We start from the raw sequence: 24,905 nt of genomic DNA, 5'->3' as shown, positions 1-24,905 counted from the left end.
CGGGGCCACGCTCCCAGTCTGTCAGGAGCAGTGTCCTGAAAGGGCAGTCCCGCAGCTGCTGATTCCTTCCCTCCCCACTTCCTGGATTGAGAGAAGTCAGCTCAGCAGCCGTGGGACTGCTCTTTTAGGACGCTGCTCCTGACAGACTGGGAGCGCTGCCCCGCGGCGCAGTTTTTCCAATCGCTGGGGGGGGGGGGGCTTTGAAATTAACATGCTGTGGGGAAGGGAGGGAGGAGGAGGAGGCATGGGGGGGAAGGAGGCTGCAGAGTGGGGGGGCGCCAGGCAGCGAGTCGGCCTAGGACGCCATGGGGTGATGGGCCACCCCTGCCACTATCTGAACTGTGCTTCTATCCTGGCTTTCCATCTTCTCTGCTCTTGGGGTCCTTGGGTTGGCTGTGAGATCACTGGCAATAGGCCAATACACTTTGTGGTTCCAATTTATGGTGCTGGCTCCTGCTCTGTACTCTCCTGCACTTCTGGTCCAATAGCTACAGCTTACCACAGGCTCCTTGACAGCTTATGTGGCTCAGAGGGCTCAGGTACCTCAGGGTCTGACATGATTTTGCTCTCCATGGGCATCCACCACTATGGTGTCTTAATCCTCTGATGAGTAATTGTCAGGCCCATTCCTGACAAGTATGTCGTCAGAACATTTTTAGTCACCTTAGATACTAAAAATGATAATGATATTTAGACTATGAAATATTATTAGTTAAAGGTAATTTTACCTGTTGTATAGCATTGTGGGTGGTGAGAAAGTAATATGCATTATCAGCAGGTGATTTTAAATTGTCAAAGAGATCTTTTCCTACATTAAATCCTGCGTGTATCTGGACTTCGTTGCTCCATTACTATCCTGTTGAATTTTAATTTCATAAATCAATATAACAAAGACAGTCTTATAGCTTGTGATGGCTTTGAGCACAATGTAAACTTTATATCCTACAAAAGTAATTAATAATATGACCATAGGGAGGAATATTCTGCATGTTTATTCATTTACTTAAGCTTCCTTTACTCTAAACAGTAGTAGATTATAAATTATTTTCCTTACTGAGCTCAGGCTAGGCGGATAAATTTCATGGGTCTGTCATGGTGAAAATATTAAATTTCATGCTTTGTCCTAGATTAATAGAAAAACCATATTAAAACTGTGCAGGCAGTTCACAGAATCTAAACAGAATTTCAGCAGGCATGCTTTATGAATAAAATAAAATGAAACATGCTTCAGATAAAAAGAAAGGAAAGCTGAACCATGGAAGCTGGCTGGCACGATTTATTTTGAGTAAAATATAACTTGTTTTTTTACAAAGCGTTCTCACTCTTCAGTTCAAGAAAACTGGTTTCCACCATATCTTGGTTCTACATTTCTTTGATCCAGGAGGATTAAAAATCAAAATAAAGAAGACTAAAAATCATAGAAGACTAAAAACCAAACATAGAAGACTAAAAACCAAAACAAAGATTTAAAATCCCAGGATCTTCATCATGGATTTCATGGACTTTATGAACATCAACCTGGACTCCTAAGAGTTATTGTTACCATTGTGGTTTTGACCATATGTATTGTGATCCTTGTATGTAATGTATTATTCATACAACATTAAATGAAGCTGGAGAGCCAGTTTGGTGTAGTGGTTAAGTGTGTGGTCTCTTATCTGGGAGAACCGGGTTTGATTCCCCACTCCTCCACTTGCACCTGCTGGCATGGCCTTGGGTCAACCATAGCTCTGGCAGGGGTTGTCCTTGAAAGGGCAGCTGCTGTGAGAGTCTTCTCCAGCCCCACCCACCTCACAGGGTGTCTGTTGTGGGGGAGGAAGGTAAAGGAGATTGTGAGCCACTCTGAGACTTTTTGGAGTGGAGGACAGGATATAAATCCAATATCTTCTTTTGGAAACAGAAATCAACGAAGAAATAATAATGGTATTCATAGAAAATTATTTGTGATTATAGTGCATAAGAATGGTTCTTTTTTGTTTGTTATCTTCCAATGTTTACCAGTGTGGGAGCTGCTTCTTTGGCTCCTTCATGCAATGTGTGGTAACATCAGAACTAGGAGGAATGTGAGAGGAATCTATAATGTCATCTCCTCCAACACCTATTGTTGTACTTCCTGGTACTTAAACAATAATAGCATGGTGTTACAGTTAATCTTTCTAGGTCTCAAAAAAAATTCCATATTGACTTCTGATGGACTCATCCCAGCCTTCAGTTTAATTCAGCCTGGTGAGCTATGCTTGCATTTTGAGCAACAGATATCTCTGTGGGGTCAGAACACCCGTTTGTGAGAACTGACCTTGTAGTTAGAAATTGTTTTGCCAGTTTGGAAACTATAGGAACTTTTGCTCCTGCTTAGAAAAAGAGAATGTTTGTCAGAATGAGTCAGGGAGCTTGAAATGATACCAAAGAGATTGCTCTCATTTAAGTATGCTCATTCATACTTGTTCCTTTTCTTGCATTTTTTTTTTAAAAAAACTGTTATTTTCTTTTTAGGAGAATAATCCAAGGATACTTCCCATTTTTGGTTGGACAAAAGGCTGGTCAGTTCTTGTAATTGGCAGCCACCAATGTGTACATGCCCTAAATCGAGAGTTACTAGATCTCCCCAAAAGGGATTCCTCTGACAATGGAAGGAGTCAAGCTGCAGCAGTCACTACTACAGATCTATAGATAAAATTGGAAGGAAAAGTGACATGGCATAGCAAAAGAAAAAAGAAAATAAAAAGTTTCACATTTTTAAAAGTTTAAACTTAAGTGCTATTTTGTATCTATATAAACATTCTATGCATGATATGTGGCTGAAGGAAGAACATTATGGAAAATTACAGTGACTCTATGAACATAAGAATATACAAATGACCCTGCTGGATCAAATCAGTGGTATATCCAGTCCACCCAGGGTGGGCCCTAGACTGCCTGCACCATAGGCAAGGCTAACTTCTGGTACCCCTCCCCCCTTGCACTGATAATATCATCAAGTCATATAGGGAGTGCCCAATTTGGTGCCCCCAGAAGGTTTGCCAAGTGGCAGGGAAAGCCCTGGGTCCAGCATCCTGTCTCACACACTGGCCAACCAGTTACACTGGAGGGCCAACAACAGGACATAGAGGCTGAGGCCTTTCCCTGATATTGCCTCCTAGCACTGGGATTCAGAAGTTTTGTGTCTCTGAATTTGGAGGTTCTCTTTAGTCACCGTGGCAAGTACCCACTGATGAACCTATCCTCTGAGAGTCTGTCCCATCTCCTTTTAAAGCTGTCTATACCAAGGGCTGCCTGACCTGGATAGCCCAGGCTAGCCAGATCTCATTGGATTTCAGAAGCTAAGCAGGACTGGTCCTGGCTAATATTTGGATGGGATTCCTCTAAGGAATAAGATTGTTGCAACATGGAGGCAGGCAATGGCAGACCAACTTTGAATGTTCTTGCCTTGGAAACCGTTGCCATAAATCAGCTGTGACTTGATGGCAAAACAAAAAAAATGCCTATTGTCCTCAAGTTGTAGTATTTTGAAGGAGAGAGAAAAAGTTCTCTCTCTCTCTCTTGCATAATTCTCTGAGAGAATACTGATGTTATACAACTGCTTCATTGACTTACCTTGGAAGGAACCTTGTCTTTTCACCTGGCAATGTTACTATTATCTTGTCAAGTTGGGCAGAAAATTTTACATCCACAAAAGTGTTCAGAAAATCAAATGCTAAACCTGTTCTAATGAAAGAACAATTGTATTAGGATTAGGCTAAAATAATAGAAAATTGTTAATGCTTCAACCTCAATTTGTCTTCCTCAAAGATTTTCCAGTGCTGCACAAACAAACATTATGGTTAGTAAGAGGACAAAAGTATCAATTTAGTAAGCGGGATTTTTCTGTGGCGTAGTTTTAAGCTTTTGATGACAAGGAATAAATTTCCCCATCAATGCAGGCATTATTTGGCTGCTCAATAACACAATGAATTTTGAAATTACTCAACTAGTATTCCTTGAGCTTCAGGACAGGTATTGAATTATTTATCCATCATGAAGTAAAAACACATAATTATTGTGGTCTAAATGTTTCAATCAGTACACCACTCCTTAGTCAATATACCCAATTAATTTGGTTAACCTTCACTTCAATAAGCACAGCCGCTTCTTGGATCTCAAAAGGCCTGAATTACAGAAATTAAAACTATTAAAGTAGAATTATTTTGCATCTATGAATAACTTCCTGCTGAGTTGATCACAAATTAGCTATGTCCATAATCTTGGCAAACTGTAGGTACACCTTCTAAGCAATGTTCCCTCTAAGTTGCAGAGTCTTGTGAGTAAAAATTCTACTTTGTGAGCTACTGGCATTAAAGCTGTGAGCTACTGCATAAATTAGTATGCTCTGGGGTATTTTTCCTGAGCTAAGACAAAAATGTGTGTGCTGGAGGCTAAAAGTCTGTAAGCTAGCTCAGCTTAGAAGGAAAATAGCTTCTGGGTACTCCTTCACACTTCCATCTGTATTTGTGCCTTGTTTTTGACTGAAATGTTGGTTCCAGTTAAAAGGGTAGGCTTGAAAAAGACAAAGTAACACACATAATGAAATTATTTGCAGCGTCAGATTTGTCACAGGGAATATAACAGGGTTTGGTGCTCTTCCCAGTGCTGTTTAATATATATGTGAAACCTCTTAATAGCAACATTTATAGGTTTGGAATTGGCTACCAAGTATATGGATGACACCCAATCTATTCCTGACTATATAAACTAATGCTGGCTCTGTCCTGGGCCAGTGCTTGACTGCTTTAGTTAAGTGACTCAAAGAGCAAACTGAAACTGAATGCTGAAAAGATGGAAGCAAGTCTGGTTGGTTTGTGCCTGAGCATGTTATGATCCCTACTTTGTATAGGGTCTTGCTCCCTTTGACAGTGTTAAGTTCTTGGAAGTCTTGTTACCCCCTAATCTTGCTGTTAAAGAAGCAGTTACATATGGTGATTTAGAATGCATTTTTTGAGCTATACAGAGCCCAAAAGCTGGAGGATTCTGTTATGACCTTTTTAGTCCATGCTACAATGATCTCAAATTTTGATAATTGTAACATGGTCTATATGGAGCTGCCACTGAAACCAGCTCAAAAACTGCAATTGGTTCAGAATTCAGCAGCCTGCTCCATCAGGGAGAGAGCATATTTTGCTCATTTTAAGATCTTATCAGTCATCAGTTAAGGTTCAGTTCAAATGACTGATGTTTTACCTTTAAAATTCTTCATAGCTTCAAGCCACCATATTTGAAGGATAGCCTTTCTTGGTATTAACCCATATAGAAACTATACTCGGCATAGTAATATTTGCAGAGTACCTCCCCCATAAGGATGCATTCTGCTGGGCTTTTTGATGGCTGCCCTGTCCTTTGGAATGGGCTTCTAGATGAATTTAAGTGAATTCAACTCTAATGCAGTTTCATAAGGAGAGCAAGATTCATTTAATAATGAAGTTGCCTTAAGAAGAAGAACTGCAGATTTATACCCCACCTTTCTCCCCGAATCAGAGACTCAGAGCGACTTACAATCTCCCATGTCTTCCCCCCCCCCCACAACAGACACCCTGTGAGGTGGGTGGGGCTGAGAGGACTCTCACAGCAGCTGCCCTTTCAAGGACACATCCTGCAATAGCTATGGCTAACCCAAGGCTATGCCCTTTTGATCATTTTGGCTAGAAGTATGGCAGTATAATAACTGAGGGCTGTTTGTGTTGATTTAACATTGTTATGGGTCTTTATGCTCTGATTGTGGCGTTGCAGGGCAGTGGCGTTGCAGCTTCAGAGGTTCCTAGATGACGCTTCCATCCTTGACCCGTGCCAGTCTGGGTTCCGACCGGGCCATGGGACGGAGACGGTGCTGGTCGCCTTGGTAGATGACCTCCAGCGACATCTGGATCGGGGCGGCACTGCGGTACTGATGCTACTAGACCTGTCGGCGGCATTTGATACAGTCGACCATCAGTTGCTAAAGTGCCGCCTCGCCGACATAGGGGTTGGGGGGTTGGCCTTGCAATGGCTTTCCTCCTTCCTCTCCGGTCGGGGACAAAGGGTGGCTATTGGGGGGGAGCGATCCCAGAGGCGCACACTTGATTGTGGGGTGCCTCAGGGGGCAGTTCTCTCCCCAATGTTATTTAACATTTATATGCGCCCCCTTGCCCAGATTGTCCGGAGGTTTGGGCTGGGTTGCCATCAATATGCTGATGACACCCAGCTCTATCTGCTAATGGACGGCCGGCCCGACTCCGCCCCGGGGAATCTGGATCGGGCTTTACAGGCTGTAGCGACGTGGCTCAGGTTGAGTGGGCTGAAGTTGAATCCAGCGAAGACAGAGGTCCTTTGCGTGGATCGCGGCGCTCTAGGAGGGGAAATAGCTCTCCCAACCTTCGACGGCGCGCTATTGAAACCTGCGCGCCAGGTAAAGAGTTTGGGCATTTTACTGGAGCCTTCATTGTCAATGGAGGCCCAGATAGCAGCCACTGCCAAGTCAGCATTCTTCCATCTGAAGCGGGCAAGGCAGTTGGCCCCCTTCCTGGAGCGTCGCGACCTCGCAACAGTGATCCATGCAACGGTCACCTCAAGACTGGACTACTGTAATGCCCTCTACTTGGGGCTACCTCTGTGCCGGACTCGGAAGCTGCAGCTGGTGCAGAACGCGTCGGCCAGGCTATTATTGGGGCTCCCAAAATGGGAGCACATACGGCCGGGACTGCGCGAACTGCACTGGCTGCCAATTACCTACCGAGTCCAGTACAAAGTGTTGGTTATTACCTTTAAAGCCCTATATGGCCGAGGACCAGCCTACCTAAGGGACCGTCTCTCCCCATATGAACCCCAGAGGGCACTGAGGTCGATGGGCAAAAATAAATTGACTATCCCTGGGCCGAGAGAGGTCAAACTTCAAAATATCAGAACTCGGGCCTTCTCAGCCGCGGCTCCTGTACTGTGGAATCAGCTCCCGGAGGAAGTGCGGGCCCTGCGGAACCTTGACCAGTTCCGCGGGGCCTGCAAGACTGCTCCTTTTAGGCAAGCCTATGCTGATATCTGCTGAGTTGCTAAGAATAAGGAGCCGCCATCTACTATACGATTATGGAACCATCTAAACTGGCAGAACCAGCGCCAAACAAGTTTACTGCTGCCAGATTTATTCTATGTAATGAATTATGTATTTTAAATATTTTAACTTAATTAACTGGTTTTTATTTTTAATTTCTTTAATTGTTAAATTTTAAAGTTTTATCCTTTGTTAAATATGTGAAATGTTGTTAGCCGCCCTGAGCCGCCTAGGCGGGGAGGGCGGGATATAAATGTAAATATAAATAAAATAAATAAATAAATTGTTTTTGACTTGTAACTTGCCTGGGACTCTATAATCTGAGTGAAAGGCAGGCACTGAGCACCTGGTGGCTGATTTGTGCCCTACTGCAGCATTGTGAGGGTTGGCCTCTGTGGGAACAGAATGTGGGAGTAATTGGGCTCTTCTGACATTCTAATTTGCATATTGTTGTGGTTTGTTGTTGTTAACTATTCAGTCATGTCTGACTCTTTTGTGTGTGTGTATGATAGATAATAATTCTCTAATGATGAAGAGTCCTGTGGCACAGAGTGGTAAAGCTGCAGTACTGCAGTCCAAGCTCTGCTCTGAGGTCAATCCCGGCAGAAGCTGGGTTCAGGTAGCTGGCTCATGGTTGACTCAGCCTTCCATCCTTCCAAGGTCAGTAAAATGAGTACCCAGCTTTCTGGGGGTGAAGTATAAATGACTGGGGAAGGCAATGGCAGCCATCCTGTAAAAAGTCTGCCATAAAACATTGTGAAAGCAACGGCACCTCAGAGTCGGAAATGACTGGTGCTTGCACAGGGGATTACCTTTACCTTTTTAATGATGGTGGCCAAATGTAGCTTTCCCATTTGCAGAAGTGTGCACTCAGCAAATCACTTGCCCATCATGCATCAATCACCCCCTCTGGGTTCCTACTGGCTAACTCCCCTGTCTCCCACCTACTACTGGCCCAGGAACACTGAACAAGCCACCAAAATAGTCTTACCTCAGAGACAGACACATCTCCAATGCTTCTCTGTGCCCTCTCCATCAACCAGCCTCAGAGAGAGCTGCTGCTCTACTGCAGCCTCACAGAGCATTTACTCAGAAACCATGGCAGTCACTTCTTTCCTATCACTCCCTCCCTCCTTCCCTCAGCCTTGCCCCAGGACAGACAAAGATTTGGCCACTGAGAAAGCTGCTAGCCAGAGGCTGTTGCTAGGCAGTAAAGGGAGAGCCCTCAGCTGAATATAATGATATAGAGTTCATCCTCAAAAGCAATTATTTTCTCCAGGATGGGGAGAGATCTGTTGTCTGGAGTTCAGTTGTGGTCCCAGGAGATCTTTAGGCTCCACCTGGAGGTTAACCACCCTAGGCCTGGATGCACCCTCTGGATGACTTGACTGGCATGACTTAACTAGGCCTGGTTGCTCACTCCTGTTCAGCAGCAGCTCCCTTATGATAGTCAGTGTGATTTAGCAGTTGCCAACTCCAGGTTGTCAAATTTCTGGAGATTTGTGGGGTGGAGCATGGAGAGGATGGGGTTGGAGGAGGAGTGAGACCTCAGACAGGTACAATGTCATACACTCCACCCTCCAACCAGCAATTTCCACTGTTGCCAATCTCCAAGTGAGGGCTGGAAATCACTCAGGATTACAACTGCTCTCCAGATGGCAGAGATCAGCTCTGGGGGAATGAATGCCTTCACTTGGGCTGGTGGGAAGACAGCAAAGGTGGGAGGGGCACTCGCCCAGAGCCTCTTTCTAGAGTCCATTGTATTTTTCTTCACAATGGGCCTTATTCTTTGTGTGTGTGCATGTGTATACACACACACACCCCTTCAAAATGTTGTAGTAAGGCACAAATCAGCCACCAAGTTCTGTCACTCATTGGGCCACTACTTATTTAAAAGGCTTACTTAATTTGTTTTAATTCTAGAAGCTCTCACACTCCCTTTTGTGTTGTAAGAATATGTCCAAACTTTTCAATAATTCATGGTTGGTGAGACTGGTTTACCTGGAAGCATAACACTTGCCGAACAGCAAGGGCAACTCTGTTGTACAAAGATGCCTAGTAATGAAAACAAGCAGTTTGAAAGCACAAAGATAAACAGAAAGGTGAATAAACTGTCAGCAGGAAGTAAGCTAAAACTGATGACATCTGACACCCCCATGCGAATCCAGCCCCCACTTCCACTGTGAAGAAAACTGTATGCTTCTAGGAAAGGAAATATATATAATAAATGGAAGGATGGGGGAAAATAAAATAAGAAAATAGTGATAGATGACTAAACAGAAAGAGACAGACACAGAAATTGGCACAGGAGTACAGAGACAGGGAAGGATATGTACCGCAGCTGAAGGATAAACACACTAAAATCGAATTGACGGGAAGAAATGGACTCTAATGGTCCAATATAGCAGTGATACACCCCACTGTGCTGGCTGTGTAACTCCATTTGTTGTGATAGAGATTCGGTGGTGTAAAACTGTTATGCTATGATGAATCAGACCTGAACAACGCATGCCTGAGAATAAATATATCAAAATAAAAAGATGACAAGGAAACAGAAAATGTAAAAGAAAAAGTTATGAAGAAACAATAATAGTACTTTGTTCACTTTATTCATCATACAGCCACTTCCTTGCCAAACAGGGGGATTTTCCCAGAGTATTTCCCCATTCTTTGGCCACGTTCACACAGCGTTTTGAGTCTGTGTTAAACGGACCCGGTTCTGTTCCGAATATCTTTGTCCCGGATATTATCGATCAGACTGCCATACTGCAATACAAATCACTACACGGTGAAACCGTCTTCTGCCATCCACACAACAGCACCATGCAGTTCTTTTTTTTTGTTTCCCCCACTATTATGCACATACACGCATAATTCACATAAACACACCGGTCTGGAGAAGGATGTGGGGGGGGGGGGGCGACAACGATTGACTATCAGGAGGCAGATATTTCTGTCTGATCAGCCACTTTTATTCCGGTAGGAAACAGCAGCAACAACTGATTAAACTGTGCGTCTGAACAGGCCCTTTGTGTATTTGATTTAGGAGACTGATATTATGATTATTGCAATCATTTATTGTTTTGCATACATACATGAATACTATGAACCTATTAAGCATTGTATTAAAAATGGGAAAAGATGAAGATTTGTGTTGATGCTTAACAATGATACATCCTCTAAATTCAGTTACTTTATCAGATTTGAAGTGTACTAAGATGTATTTACAATTTTTTTTTTAGAAAAATATGTAATCCAGATTTTATTTCTCTAGATTATTCCCATTAGAGCTGTATTTAATCACCATAAACAAAAAAAAATGTAATTTGGGCAATCTCAATACCCAATTAATACTCACTATTTTAAATTAATTTCAGCTCTAGGGTTTTTTTTTTAAATTAATGGCATTGGGAAACCACTTTTCCATTCCAGAAATCGAAGAAGAGGAAAGAAATACTGCAAACCACAATTTTTTATGTAACTTGCTAACTGTGAGCAGAAAACCAGTAGTTTTTAGGTTCCTACTTTAGCAGTATGGCACACAACTGAAAATTGGTAAAACAGCCAGGTGGATCAGACAATATTCACTACTTCTAAAAATAATGGGTTGGATCCTACAAACAGTGAGTGCAGAGGTGCCTATGATGATCCCAGAGTATACATAATCCAAGCAATGCAGTAACTGTGAGACTGCATCAACAGTGGGTACACAGCCAGCTACCAGATTTGAATGCTGCCACTGCAGAAATTTGAAATGATTCAAAATGCTGTTTGTTTTGGATTGGGAGTAAATCCTTGAGGCAATCACATGAGGTGTGTGATTCAGTTGATAAACAGCATTGTGAACAGGTAATTTTGATTTCAAACAACTGTTCATGAATACTGATTATGAATGAATGAGAACTTTATTCACTTTCATGTATATAGGAAGGGGTTAGAGAGATAGGTCTTGTATAGATTGGTTAGATAATTATCTTTGGCATTAGACCCACACTCACTAGAAAACTTTCACTTCACATATTTCTCTGTATAATTTTATTTTTAATTCACCCATGTAAACCCAGCCAGAAATGGGATTCAAGCTGATGCAGAAACAGAGTGGGCCTCATTGTATAAACTGCACGCTAGCCAGCCAAGACTGCAATTAGAGACACCCCCCCCCCCCCCGGCTTTACCTGCTGCCACTCAGTTGGGCAGCAGAGAGAAAATTCTGGGGGAAATGGGAAGCAATGCCATGGCATCCCTTCCAACACCACTGAGAAATGACATTATTGCAATGAGCAGAGATGTTGCGCTTACTTTATAGTTAAACCACAGAATTTTGGGTGAATGCTAGAAAGTCACTTATACACAAAGATGTCTCTTCTGGGTTAGGAAGGTGGTGAGTTCCCCCTCACAGTCTATAAGCAGCAGCTGGACAAACACTTGTCAGGGATGCTTGTCTAGAGGCTGATCCTGCACTGAGCAGAAGGTTGGACGAGATGGCCTGTATGGCCTCTTCCAACTCTGTGATTCTATGTTAGAAGAAACATCAGCATGTCACTGGCTATGCCACTGCACTGCTGGCTAGCCCTTCCAAAGGAAGTCTGGCAACTGTAATTACAACCCCTATTCCCAGTTATGAATATTTAAGGTTCCACAGAAATCAATGAGATTTAAGCCTGAATAGCTATGTATGGGATTACAGTCTTTTATTGTCTTCCATTCTGAAGAGGAAAAAAATAGCTAACGCAGATATGTATGTGGCATCAGTGTCCACTGTATTACCCTCACAGTGTTTCTGCTTGGTAATGCATACCATACAGTTGGTCTTTTCAAAAGTCCCCAGCAAAATAAACAAGATCCAAATGCTAACATAGTTTAAATAGTTTTCCTGAAGCTTCAGCCTGCAAAGGAAAATTTAAGAAAAGCAGTTGTCTGATCTCTGCATTAATAAAGAGATTAAAAGAAGCCAGAGTAGATTTCCCTTATATCTTACCAGAGATCATAAACTTCAGATAACTTACACTTCAGCCCAGGCATGTAGGGAAGCACATTAGACTGATGTGAAGAGGGAGATGCTTACACATGTCTTCTTGAATCCTTCCTGTACATTTTAACATGGGACAAGGAAAAATCTAAACTTCTGAGCTATTATTTTCTGACTTTAACAAAATCCAGAAGATAATTATAATTCTATTGATTTTCTGCTATGACTAAGGCTGTTCAAATGGGCTTTCAATCTATTCTGTTAATATCTGTCCTCCTGTTTGTTTTTTTAAATCTGCTGATCTGAGCAGTTCTATTAATTGGTTTATGGACTTGGCTGGCTAGTTTCCATTGTGCTGGTTTTAATGCTTGTGATTATTGGTATAACTGGTTATTCGTTATGTTTGCATTTTAACTAGTTTTAGTATTGAGAGCTGCTTTGGGATTTTTTATGATAAAAAATGGGGTACAGTTTAAATCAATCAATAATTCTTGAATGGGTCTTAGCATTTATGATCTTTTAAAAGCCACAAGGCTTGAATATCAGCACAGTTGATTATGGGAAACACTTGTGTATTATAGGAAACACTCCTATATATACCTCACCAGAGGTTTTATTCTCTCTTTAAAAATGCTAAATCCATTGTTTTTATTTCTCTCCTCCATCTCCAAATATTGCTTTAGATGTCTCAGGTGCCGTTTCTGTAAACATCCTTAGTTACCCATAGCTACAAACAACAAAAATAGGAGCCTTCAGAATGATCATGCAGCTAGGGTTGTTTACTGCAGTCAGTCAGATACATAAATAGAAAATTAGTTGTTTTTGAAGAAAAAAACCCTGCAGCTTTCCAGCCAGATCTTTCCTAGATGGCAATCTGCTTATCTACAAATCCTCTCTGAAAAACAAAAGGGACCCAGATAGTTCCACTTCAGTTGCTGCAGGATCCCAGTGAGCTACAGATGAAAAAGGACAATGATGCTGGATAGTTCTACAGAGCAGTGAAGTTCAGTTTCCCTTCACCCTAGGGATTACCATACTGTAGCTGCTGAAATCATTTGCCTTTTCTGTTGATCTACTTGAGGAAAGAACAAGGTACAATTTAAACATTTCTCTCTCGTGGTGGTGTTGTACACTTACTAGTACCTGGCTTCAGAAGGTCATTATACAAAGTTTCAATTTGCTTGCTCAGAAGAAAAAAAGAAGAGAGAGAGAACAGTTCAACTGCTGCTGTTAGTGGCAAAGAGACAAAACCGTAGCAAGTGCAGTGCTTACACCCCTATCAACATAACGGGAGAGAAAAGAAGAAGAAAAGAGAGAGAGAGAAAACAGTTCAATTGCTGCTTTTAGTGGCAAAAAAACAAAATGGTAGCAATTGCAGGGCTTACACCCCTGTCAACATAAAAGGATATGCCTCTTCAGTAGAAGTGAATGGGGAAGACGGCTACCACAGAGACTAGCATAGCAGAGTTGAAGGCTCTGTTCCCAGTGAACATGACTTCAGTGTTAAACCTATATAGTACAGAATTGCAATTAAAAAGCAATTTATTTTGCACTTTGTTAACACACAATGAAGTCTTTTTTATTATATGGTTCCCCATATTATGAGATCATGTGACTCCTCCATTTTTTACAGTGACCAGTAACACAGCAGAGAATCCCCTAGTGCTGGGCAGCATGGAAAATAGGGCTTTGCAGCTGCTCTTGTCAGTTTCAAAAATAGTCTTGTCAGTTTCAATATCATTTCCCTCCCTGTGCCTTCCTTCCTTTGTGTTCCCTTTCATCCAATAAACTAATTTTAAAATGCATGTGCAAAAACTGAAGCACGAGGATTTAAATGGAAAGTGCTTGCTGGATGCTACTGTGCAGCTGCAATAGAGCAATTGCGTAAAACATTTTTTAAAAAGAAACTTTGCACACCACTCCCCACATGTGACAACTGAAGTTCCTGCTCTTATTTAGAAAATTGTGCTTTTTAAATTGTAGCTGCAGAATAAATACATCAGAGGAAAAAGAATGTACATAAGACAGGTACAGTCAAGCTTAAAGGTTTACTAAAGTAATCTCGGTGTGCGCAATAGGCCAGTATGGCAGCAAAAGTGTATAAAGGTTTTTATTGATTCAGTGTTAGGGTTGCCAGCTCTGAGTTGGGAAATACCTGGAGATTTGGGCAGGAGGGGGGCTGGAGCCTGAGGAGGGGGGGCTTAGGGAAGGGAGGGACTTCAATGGGGGTATAATGCCATTGACTCCAGCTTCCAAAGCAGCCATTTTCTTCAGGTGAGATCAGTTGTAATAGAGGGAGATCTCTGAATCAGTTGGGGGAGATCTCTGGTCACCACCTGGAGGCTGGCAACCCCATTCATTGTATGCAAGCCTATCAGTCAGTCAGTCAAAATTTATTGTGTATAGCCGTTGGTCGTTACAAAAAAACCCAGAACCCAAACAACAAAGTTTCCAATTAACACCTTAAAAGTTCCCCAGAAAGGCAAACTTCAAGAAGTTACAGCATTTGATATTACTCTTGCTTTTATCTTCTTAGCTGCAAGGGCAAACAAAGAAACTCTAGGACACATAAGCATCATTGTCAGATAACAGAAATATAATCTTTTCAGTTTCTGAACATGCTTTTAAGGAGGAGGAGATATTAACCAGGTATGGGGATCTCAGATGATCAGATTTGATTGGTCTGAACCAGGGGGCTACTTTAAATGTTAGGATTAGAGAACCCTCTAGCAACGTATCTGAAAAATATATCCAATGCCTAAATTGAGAATTGTCATTTTGGACCCCTAGGAGATCATCAGGAATAGAATAACTCTGGATAATGTTGTTGAAGTATCTAGAATGCCTGTGATCTTTTGATAGTAGAATATTAAATGAATGGTAATTAAGGGAAGTATGGTGAGAGGATTTACTTTTTCCCCAGTGTTTTATAATAGCTAGGTGTACCCGTGCTCTTATGGAAGGGAGTCCTGTTTCAGCCCTCATCAGGGCAGCAGGAGAGCCCCTAGGAAGAGCAAGAATTCATTTTAGGAATTGATTCTGGATTACCTCCAGGCTAGATAAAGTGTTCTCATTCCACCCCCATATTTCGACACCATACAAAAGATGTGGTAGAACCTTGCTTTTAAATAATTTTAGTGCTGGATCTATCAAGTGTCCACCCTTTGTATGAAAAAAGTGGAGAATTGACCCAACAATCCTCAGTGCTGAGGATTTTACCAATGCCAGGTGGAGATTCCAATTCAGTGTCTCCTTAAAGGTTACCCCCAGGTATTTAAAGGAGCTGCGTTGGTTGATTGGATTGCCTGCTATACTCCAGCAGAAGATTTTGGGCTTTTTTTCTGAAGACCATGACTTTACTCTTTGCATGGTTGATCTTAAGGGCTTCATCATTACAGTATGTCCCTAGACGTTGTAATAGCCTTCTTAGATCTATTTCGGTCAAGGATATTATGGCCATATCATCTGCTTAAAGCAAGATCAAAATTTTCTGCTGTCCTAAAGTTGGAGGAGTGAACTGGGGACCTGACAGGCTCTCTGTTATGTCATTTATGTATAGATTAAATAGTAAGGGGGCCATCAGGCATCCCTGCTTGACTTCCATACATATAGGAATTTTGTTAGTCAGGGAGCTTGAAGTGCCCACCCTATTTTGTGCAGAGGTGTTACTGTGAAGCAGGAATAATAAACGCCTATTGATGTTCAATTTAGCGAGTTTAGACCATAAGCGGAACCTATTGATGGTATCAAACGCGGCAACTAGGTCCACGAATGCTACAAATAGTGTCTTTGTGGGCCTATTTATGCCTGAATAGGCCAGCTGGGAGAGAGTTTCACAGTGGGTGATAGTTCCATGGCCTTTTCTAAACCCTGCTTGTGTGGGATGAAGGATTTGCACCTTGGTACAAGCCTATCAGCCTATGCATTGTCCCCTAGCAGGACAGAACCTGGGAGGAGAGACCAGTTAATGGTAAAGCAAATCAGTGTGTTTAGGGAGAATAAGGAAGAGCAAGAAAAACACATGTTGCCAGATTGTGAAGAGAAAAGAAGTCCAAAGAGTCCAATCTGGGGAAGGTGAGAAAGAATAATGCAAGGGCTAAGCCAACCATAAAACTGGGGCAGAAGGCACAGGGTGCAGAACCAGCTACAAGTATAGTAGGTTTAGGGGGGGGGGTATACACCTTTAATTATATCATCTGGGGACCAGTAACTTTGTGGGGATTGGAGAAATTTTGAATTCTATTGGTATGTTCAAGAGTTTTTTCCCATGAGGAGACCAAACAGAAGGTGCTGGTGATTGAGTTACCAGGTGAAAAGATTGCCCTAGGGCTCGGTCCAACAAAAGAAGAAGCTTGATTGCATATACTCAATCTGACAATTGCTGGAGCAGAGCAGGAAGCTCTGCCTTGGAGCCTGATGGTTTTGATCTGGGGCTATGGCCTTTTGTCTTAGCAGCCTGGATAATTAATTACAGCCAGAAGGGAAAGTGGAGCTCTGGAGTCTTGACAAAGGCCTTGATTAATTATCTCCATGGAGCATTCAAACAGGTGGGCTGCTCCTAATTTGAGAATGCCTTGAAAATATCCTGATGGGTTAGCTGTGTTGGTCTGAAGCTATAGAACAAAGGTTGAGTTCAGCGGTACCTATGAAACCAACAAAGTTTAATTCTGGATATAAGCTTTCATGCCCAGAATTAAACTTTGTTGGTCTTAAGGGTGCCTCTGGACGAACATTGTTCTGCAAAGATCCTGCCATTCTCAAAGTTCTACCTGTTATATTGAATTGGATATCTATCAGTGGGCATCCAGAAAATCAAAAGTTCTTAACTGTAGAAAAATGTGTGTGGAGGTCCTGTGGGGGAATGGCTTTGCAGATATCACAAACTTTGTGGAGATACCACAAACCTTATTAGGTGTCAGTGTTAATGAAATTTAGACCAAGGATGAAAGCCTCTGGATCAGCCAAGCACCATTTAGGACCTCCAGTATACTATTCTTATAGTCTCCTGGACGGGAGCATGTTTTGCTCTCAGTAATCAGCACCTGAACTATTCACTTGTCCCCCTGTTTTTATCTACATAAACTGAAGGTGACAATGAAACAATATTGGCTAAGGTTGTCTTGCAAATGTGTTCCTACATGGCTTGCTGGACCATTTTGATTCAATTTTATAAATCCACCATTTAAATTGCCATGGGACAAGCGCTGTTGGTCTGTCTCTTTCCCTCTCCACTTTTGACTTGAACGGCATTGTGCTGTGTGGGCACAATCTTAAATTACTGAATTGGAAAGAAATCTCTTCACCTGATTTCAATTTTCACATTAGAGAGCCTTCTGCCTTTACACTTGATGATTGCATGTCTGTAAGGGCAGGATCTAACAGATGCTACTACTGCTAGCAAGGTGTCAAAAAGGATTTTTTGGAGGGGTGGGGTGGGGAGGTTTGTTCTTTTTAATAAATTCAAGCCTTTCCACATTGATCTTTTAAGACCTGGCAGTTACATGTTCATGCATAATTGCCCCAGTACATTTCTGAAAAGCAGTAAAGCACCTGGTAAAACAGTCTGTTTTCCGGTTACCTCATTGCAACTGCAGTTTTCTTCACTGCCAGAAGTGGAAGAGGTTTGTTTCTATATATACAACAACAAAAAGTCACTTGATGGTTTTATTGCCTCTGTGGGTGATTACATATGTAACTGTGTGTGGGTGTGGGTGTGTACACACACATGCACATACAGAGAGAGAGTTACATATGTAATCACCTAAAGAGGCAATAAAACCATCAAGTGACTTTTTGTTGTTGTTTTGCCTGCTGATTGATGACCATAAATATTGACATAATGCTACCAGGAATCAATTTTCTTTGCAATGCCATTTGTTTTGATAAACAGACAGCAATGGTGCCTTTCTGCCAAAGCCTGTCAAGTGTCCTTAGCTCATGTCATGCAGGTATTTTATTAGAACTACTGATTGTTAATACAGTAATTCTTTAGCAATGAAGCATTCTGTCATGTCATCACACTTTCAAACTAGATAGTAATAGCTTGCACTATTTCGGGCATTGATTTGCTGTTCACTGAAAAACAATTTGTTTAAGAAGCACCAGTCTATTGCTAGCACTCCCCAGACATTCATGAAATGGTATTCTCTTGCCATACTAATATATTCAGGTATCAGATTTGTTTCTTCAATACGTCTAGTTTAATTTCAGGGCTCATATGTTGTAAAGCTGACAGTGATCATTAAAAGAGAATCTTTATGGGTTAGCAGTATTAACTTGGGCAGGGTTACACAGTGCTTATTTATGTATATTTGTTCATTTTGATGTAAAATACAGAAAACACGTATTGAACATATGAACATATGAAGCTGCCTTCTACTGAATCAGACCCTTGGTCCATCAAAGTCAGTATTGTCTACTCAGACTGGCAGCAGCTCTCCAGGGTCTCAAGCTGAGGTTTTTCATGCCTATTTGCATGGACCCTTTTTAGTTGGAGATGCCAGGGATTGAACCTTCTGCTTCCCAAGCAGATGCTCTACCACTGAGCCACGGTCCCTCCCCATTGGTTAGCATTGGAGCTGAGCTCCATGGTAGGCCAAGAATTCCCTTCCCCATCAGTTCCTTACTAAAATTGGCCAAATACTGCCCTCATAGCAAAGGTAGCTGTGATGAACTGTGCTTTGAAAGCTCAAGTGTTGTAAACAGATGGATGATGGAGGGTTAATGCCTCACAGGGCCAGAGAGTCTTTGAGTGACAGGCTGCTCAAATGGATTTCATTGGATAGTGTCAGTTGAGAAGAAAGATTTGGGAACTGACTGCTGAAGAGAACTCAGTTTAACACCAACTGAATACTGGGAAGGTTGACAAGGAGGAGTGGGAGGATCACTGAAGACCCCTGTTTGGGTCAGAAAAAGGGATAGATCTTCCTGTTTAGAGAAGTAATTCCCTCCCCAGTTGTAAAGGGAGATAGCTGAAAGAGAACAATGATTCCTTGGTTGTTTAGAGAAGGACTTTGGGTACTTGGTAGTGTATCTCTGCCATCTGAAACCTGAAAAGTCAGTTAAACATACACTGGAGTGTTTAGCAGATGCTGAAAATACAGCCTCTTGTTGCAAAGATTTTAACAGTTTGTGAAAAGCTTAAAACTTTTACTTGCTGGAAGCATATTAACTGGGGTTTGTTGCCTCAGAATTATTATTGATTTACCACATTTGCCTGACCTTTTCTCTTCTACAAGGAATAAAATATTTTGTTCATTTTGATCTTTCAAATGCCTCTCATGTGCCATTTTCAGAAGGGGATCTTGTCTGTTCCCTCAAGTTCCAGAGTTGAGCCAGCATCAAAATATTATAATGTGACATGGTGGGACAGCCATAAATCTTCAAATAAGAAAATAGATAAAGGGGCTGCTCAAACCCACATGTGAGGGAGGGAAAAGGGCAAGATCACCATAGCAGCATTAGTGACTGGTATCTTTAGGGCTGCAGAACTAAACATTAACCAGGCTCAAATGTAGGGTTAGCAACCTCCAGGAGGTGGCTGGAGATTTGCTATTACAACTGATCTCTGGGCAACAGAGATCAGTTCTCCTGGAGAAAATTCCTGCTTTGGAATGTGGACTCCATGGCATTATACCCCATTGAAACCCTCCCCTCCCAAAACCTCACCCTCTTTGGGCTCAACATACCAAATCTCCGGGTTTTCCCAACCTAGAGCTGGCACCCCCACTCAAATGGTACAATGTACTGGGGGGTGATTTTCTTCCTTCCACTGCATACCCCAGACTAGCCCTTCATACTCTTCCAGGGGGGGTATTCCACAAGGGAGTAAGCATTTAAGGTTGAAGCAGCACAAGGAGCAAAAGAAAAAAAACGTTTACTTAATTTATATACTGTTCTGCTGATGGAAATCCCTTTCGGCAGAGAAAATTACCATGGGAGGCAATCTTAATGTTCACAGATGGTAAGGTCACACTCATTTTGTGTTTTTTTACTGTGTGCCTTTGTGGTTATAATTTATATCATGTGATGGTTTATTTTTCAAAAGATTTTTTTCTCATAACACACCATGTGGCATAGTGATCAAAATGTTGGAGGCAGAGTCCTGAGTCTGAAGTTCTATTTGATTTAGTTTGTCACTTAATCTTAGTCTGGCCTATCACACAGGGTTGTTGTGAATAAACAATGAAAAAGAAGTTAACTATATACAGTTCCCTGGACAGATATCAGAATATATTTAATATAGGGTTAGTGTCACAGAACTGATATGAACCTCATAAAGTAGTGCATCTAATGCCTGGTCTCTACCAACAGAAACAAATGCATGTTCAGAGTCCTAAACTAACTCGTTGTATAGCTGAAATCCCTTCCCAAAACTTAACTGTTCCATGTAACATTCAACCCCTTTTCTTTATTGAGGAAGGGATGGGGAGAACTGACAAGAAAACAATCAATGTCATCCAAAAGCACCAATGTGTTGTCTTATGTCTTGAGCTGTCAGTTCGATGTGTATACACATATAAGTTACTGGTATAACAACAGTAGTAAATGCAATAATACACTATAGCTGGGATTTATAGCACACAGTGTACCACAGAATAAACGCATGGTCAAAAGAGTGGGGAAATGGTGTGATTTATGGAACATTTGGTTTAAAGTCCATTTAGTCTGTCTCTTAGGCATCTGATCTTTTCTCTTTTTCTTTGGGACATTGAAGATGCAGTGATATTCTTTAGGCATCTGGAGTGTTGTTTTATATACCTCCTTTCTTAAGATATTATTCTTTTCTATCTGCTTAAAAGCAGCCTCCTCCAGGAAACTCAGTTAAATACTATCATAGACACTAACTATAGCAAAGGTAATTCAAGGCAGCTGGTTATGTGAAATTCAGGCTTTTATACACCCAAAATAAAATTGTTAATAGATTGTTACTGATTCCCCCAATTTTATAGTTTGCTATGTAGCTTCCATGATATCTCTCGTTTCATATGATAAACTGAGATATAGCACCATTTAGGCTACAGAACCAGCCCATCCACAGAGGTGTTGGTGTGATTATTATTATTTATTGCATGATGAATGATTAATTTACTTGGCAGCTTATTGCTTCATTCAGAAGAGATCAGTGATATGAAGGAAGATTATTTAAAGAACTTTAATAAATAGGATTATACTCCATTACAGTTCAAATTAAACATCTTACATTCACAAGGCTTATTCATAATAGGTCCCTTTTATTGAGATAGAAATATAGAGACAAATGAAAATATTTGTGTGTTACATCCATGGGTAACACTTGGATTGATATTTATTCCTTTCCTTTTCATTGCTTCTAGTGTACTGTGTAGTAGAGTTGGCAGACCTAGGGGAAGCCAAAGATAAGGGGAGCAGGGACTTGGAGCCTGATAGCCAGATGGGGAACCAGCAGCCCTACTATGTAGTGGGAAATTGGTCAAGTCTGTATTCAGTGTGCACTGCTTCTCTCCAACATGCAAAACCTGTGGAAAATGTTTAATAATCCTGGATACTATGTTCCTCTGCAATAGCCTTCTCCATATGAATCTACCTGTTCCCTCCTGTTATCTTTGGAGATCCTGCTTTGGTTTCCCGTACCATCAGGGGCTAGACAGATGGCAACCTGAGAAAGAACTTTCTTGGTTTAGCACCAAACTCTCTCTCCAGGGAGATTCATTTATCGCCTTCTATCCATGTCTTCTGACAGCAGGTAAAGATTTTTTTGTTTTGTTTGGCCTACCCCAAATAGCAGGCCTCCTTAATTCTGGTGAGGGTTGTTTGTTTATTATCTTAGGCTTATAGCCCTCCCTCCCTTGCATACCAGGTCTCAAGATGGGTAACATCAGATATCAACACAGTATTACAACAATAACAAATTAAACATTAAAACTCAATTTGAAACAATGATAAATATACAACATATATCTAGTCAATTAAATGGCAGTCTTCTCAAATGAGCCACCAGGCAGAGCAACAAAGCAAGGCAAAACAAGGGAGGCCTGTACAGATGGAATTGCTGCCACCACCTCAACCATAGGCCTAGTGGAACATCTCCATTTTGTAGGCCCTGCCGAAATGCATCAGGTCCTGCAGGGCCCTGATCTCAATTGGGAGAGTGTTCCACCAGGCTGGTGCCAGAGCCAGAACCCTTTTGGCTGAGATCTGAGAGTAAGAAGCTATCTTTTTGGCCAGGGATCACAAGTAGATTTTGATCGGACTTCCTGTTTGGCTGGAAGACAGTCTGCAGCTCCCTAACAGAGGGGGATTTTATTGTCACTGTTCAGGGTATTAAAGACCCCTGATAAGGTCTATGCTCATTAACCCTAGGCAAGGGTTAACCCAAGACGACTTATCTTCCTTTAATGCTGTTGATATCGAACTGGAGCAGTCAGGGAGCTGACTCCTTCATTTCTTGATGTCCGGCAATGGAATGTCAACCATCGTCTGCAGTGACTCTAAAGTGACTTCGGTCACTTAAGGCTGTTGGAATCCAAGCACGCTAGAAGGACTGATTTTAATTGCAAGAAAATAGCAGCCGGGGGAGTTGAGAACATCTAAAAGGTAGACTCATCATTCTTATCTTCACTCTGAGAGACTTTGAATATAGTTTAAACACTGAGTGGATTAATAACAGACGAAGGCAAAGCATAATTGAATGGAAAAAAAAACTTTTACCTTGTTAAGCTGAGCTCTGTGGCTTTGGATGTGAACAACAGCAAAAAAAAAAAAAAAACCTTTCAAGATAAGAGTGAAAGTTGGCAATGGGAGGCTGGTGACGCAGAAGAAAGAAAAGAGAGTTGCCGTGTATATATGCCCATAAACTGCAGAACCTAGAATGAACTGAGCTGAGTGGGGGCACAGCAGGAAAAGAATTCAGCTTGGGAAAACTGAACGCCGTAAAAACAATTGCCTTCAAAGATATTTTGGAGAAAGGACATATTGTTGTGAATTTTTGTGGTTGCGGTTTCTTCATGCAGCTCAAAAAACTGCGAGATTAGACACGAGATCAGTCTAAGCTGTGACAGGAAGTGAAACTAAAAGGGGCTGGACAATAAATCAGAGCCTATAAGGACAACAAGAGCTGTGACATCCGACCTTTGAACTAGGAAGGAATTGAGTCCAAGACTCAGATCAAGAAAGACGAAGAGAGACCTCTCTAGGCTGGAACTGTACCATAGAGAAATAACGATTGCCATTTTAAAAGGGAGAAAAACTGTCAAAATTGTTAAAATTCAATATCTTTGCTCAGGAAGAAGGGAGAAAAACGAAACTAGTCTCATCTGAAAGAACTGGCTCTAAGCTATTGGATTGGATGCTAAATTTTATGTGGGGATTTTTTTAAGGTTTGGTGATTTTTTATATGTCAGTAGAAAGAACAACACGTGCAAGAGCCCAATCATTTGACAAGATGCAGGCTCAATTTGACGCTCTGGAGGCAAAAATGTTAAAAGCTATGGACAAATTGCATTTGGCAATAAAAAAAGATATTAAAAAAGAAGTTGGAGACCTTAAGAAGGAGATAGAGAATTTTAAGGAAGAGACTCAAAATAAAGTGAAAGAGGTAGAGATGAAAGTGGATACACAGGCCTCTGCCTTGCTAAAAATTCAAGAAAAGGTCATAATACACGACTGTAAGTTGCTGGAGTCACAAGTGCGTCTAAGAGGGGTACCTGAAAAAGAAGACACAGACTTAAAAGGCTATATGGTGGATATCATCACTGAGTACATAGAAGAAGACCCTGACAGATTTAAGAGTATGTTGGAGGGTGCCTACAGAGTCAACTCAGTTTATGCGAAAAATAAAGGTCTGCCAAGAGACATCGTCATAAGATTAAGATCAAAAGAAGTGGCAGAGAAAATTTTGAGGAAAGGGTACCAAAAAGCCTGGGCAATAGAAGGGAGCAGAGTTAAAATAATGAAAGAGCTACCAAGAGAAGTGATCAGCGATAGGAAAAAGTACAAGAAGCTAACCGATCAGTTGCGTGCAGAGGGCACAAGATATAGATGGATAATACCAGAGGGTCTTGGATTTGAACAAAATGGCAAAAGGATTACAATAAGAAGCGAACAAGAGATGCATAGCTTTTTTGAAGAAAATAAAGAACCAACATCATAATGGAGTACAAATTACTATCTTGGAATATAAATGGACTAAATTCACCACAGAAAAGAAGGAGAACATTTCATTGGATTAAAAAGCAAAAATGTAATATAATTTGTTTACAGGAAGTTCATATACAACGCAAGGACAGTAAATTTTTGTGGAATAGAAATTTGGGGTTGGAATTTTTTTCACTAGCAGAGCAAAAGAAAAGAGGGGTGGTTTTTTACATTAAAGAACAACTTGACCCAAAATTAATCTTTAAAGACAAAGAAGGAAGATACATTGCTGTTGAGGTGACGATAGAGGCGAAAAAAACGTTACTACTAGGACTCTATGCACCCAATGGAGCGAAAGACAAATTCTTTAAAGACATAAATAGACAAATGGACGAAGAGACTTATGACCAGGTATTGATGATGGGCGATTTTAATGGGACAATACAAAATAACCTTGACAGATCAAGTCCAAAGAAGAATGATAAAGAAGGGAAGCTGCCCAATTCTTTCTTTGAGTTGATTAAACAGGAAAATCTAGAAGACATTTGGAGAAAGTTCAACCCTGAGGTAAGAGACTATACATTTTTCTCAGCAAGGCATAATTCTTTTTCCAGAATTGACATGTTGTGGGGTTCCCAAGGCTTGGGCCTCATAACAAAAAAAATTGAGATTCTTCCAAAGGTTTGGGCGGACCATAATCCAATATGCTGGTCAACAAAATTGCAAAGAAAATCAAGAAGATGGAGAATTAATGAGGATTTACTACAAAAT

Source organism: Heteronotia binoei, chromosome 1 (assembly GCF_032191835.1).
Source record: "Heteronotia binoei isolate CCM8104 ecotype False Entrance Well chromosome 1, APGP_CSIRO_Hbin_v1, whole genome shotgun sequence".
Taxonomy (NCBI): Eukaryota; Metazoa; Chordata; class Lepidosauria; order Squamata; family Gekkonidae; genus Heteronotia; species Heteronotia binoei.
The sequence above is the reverse complement of the archived record's forward strand: the minus strand, read 5'-3'. Positions refer to the sequence as shown.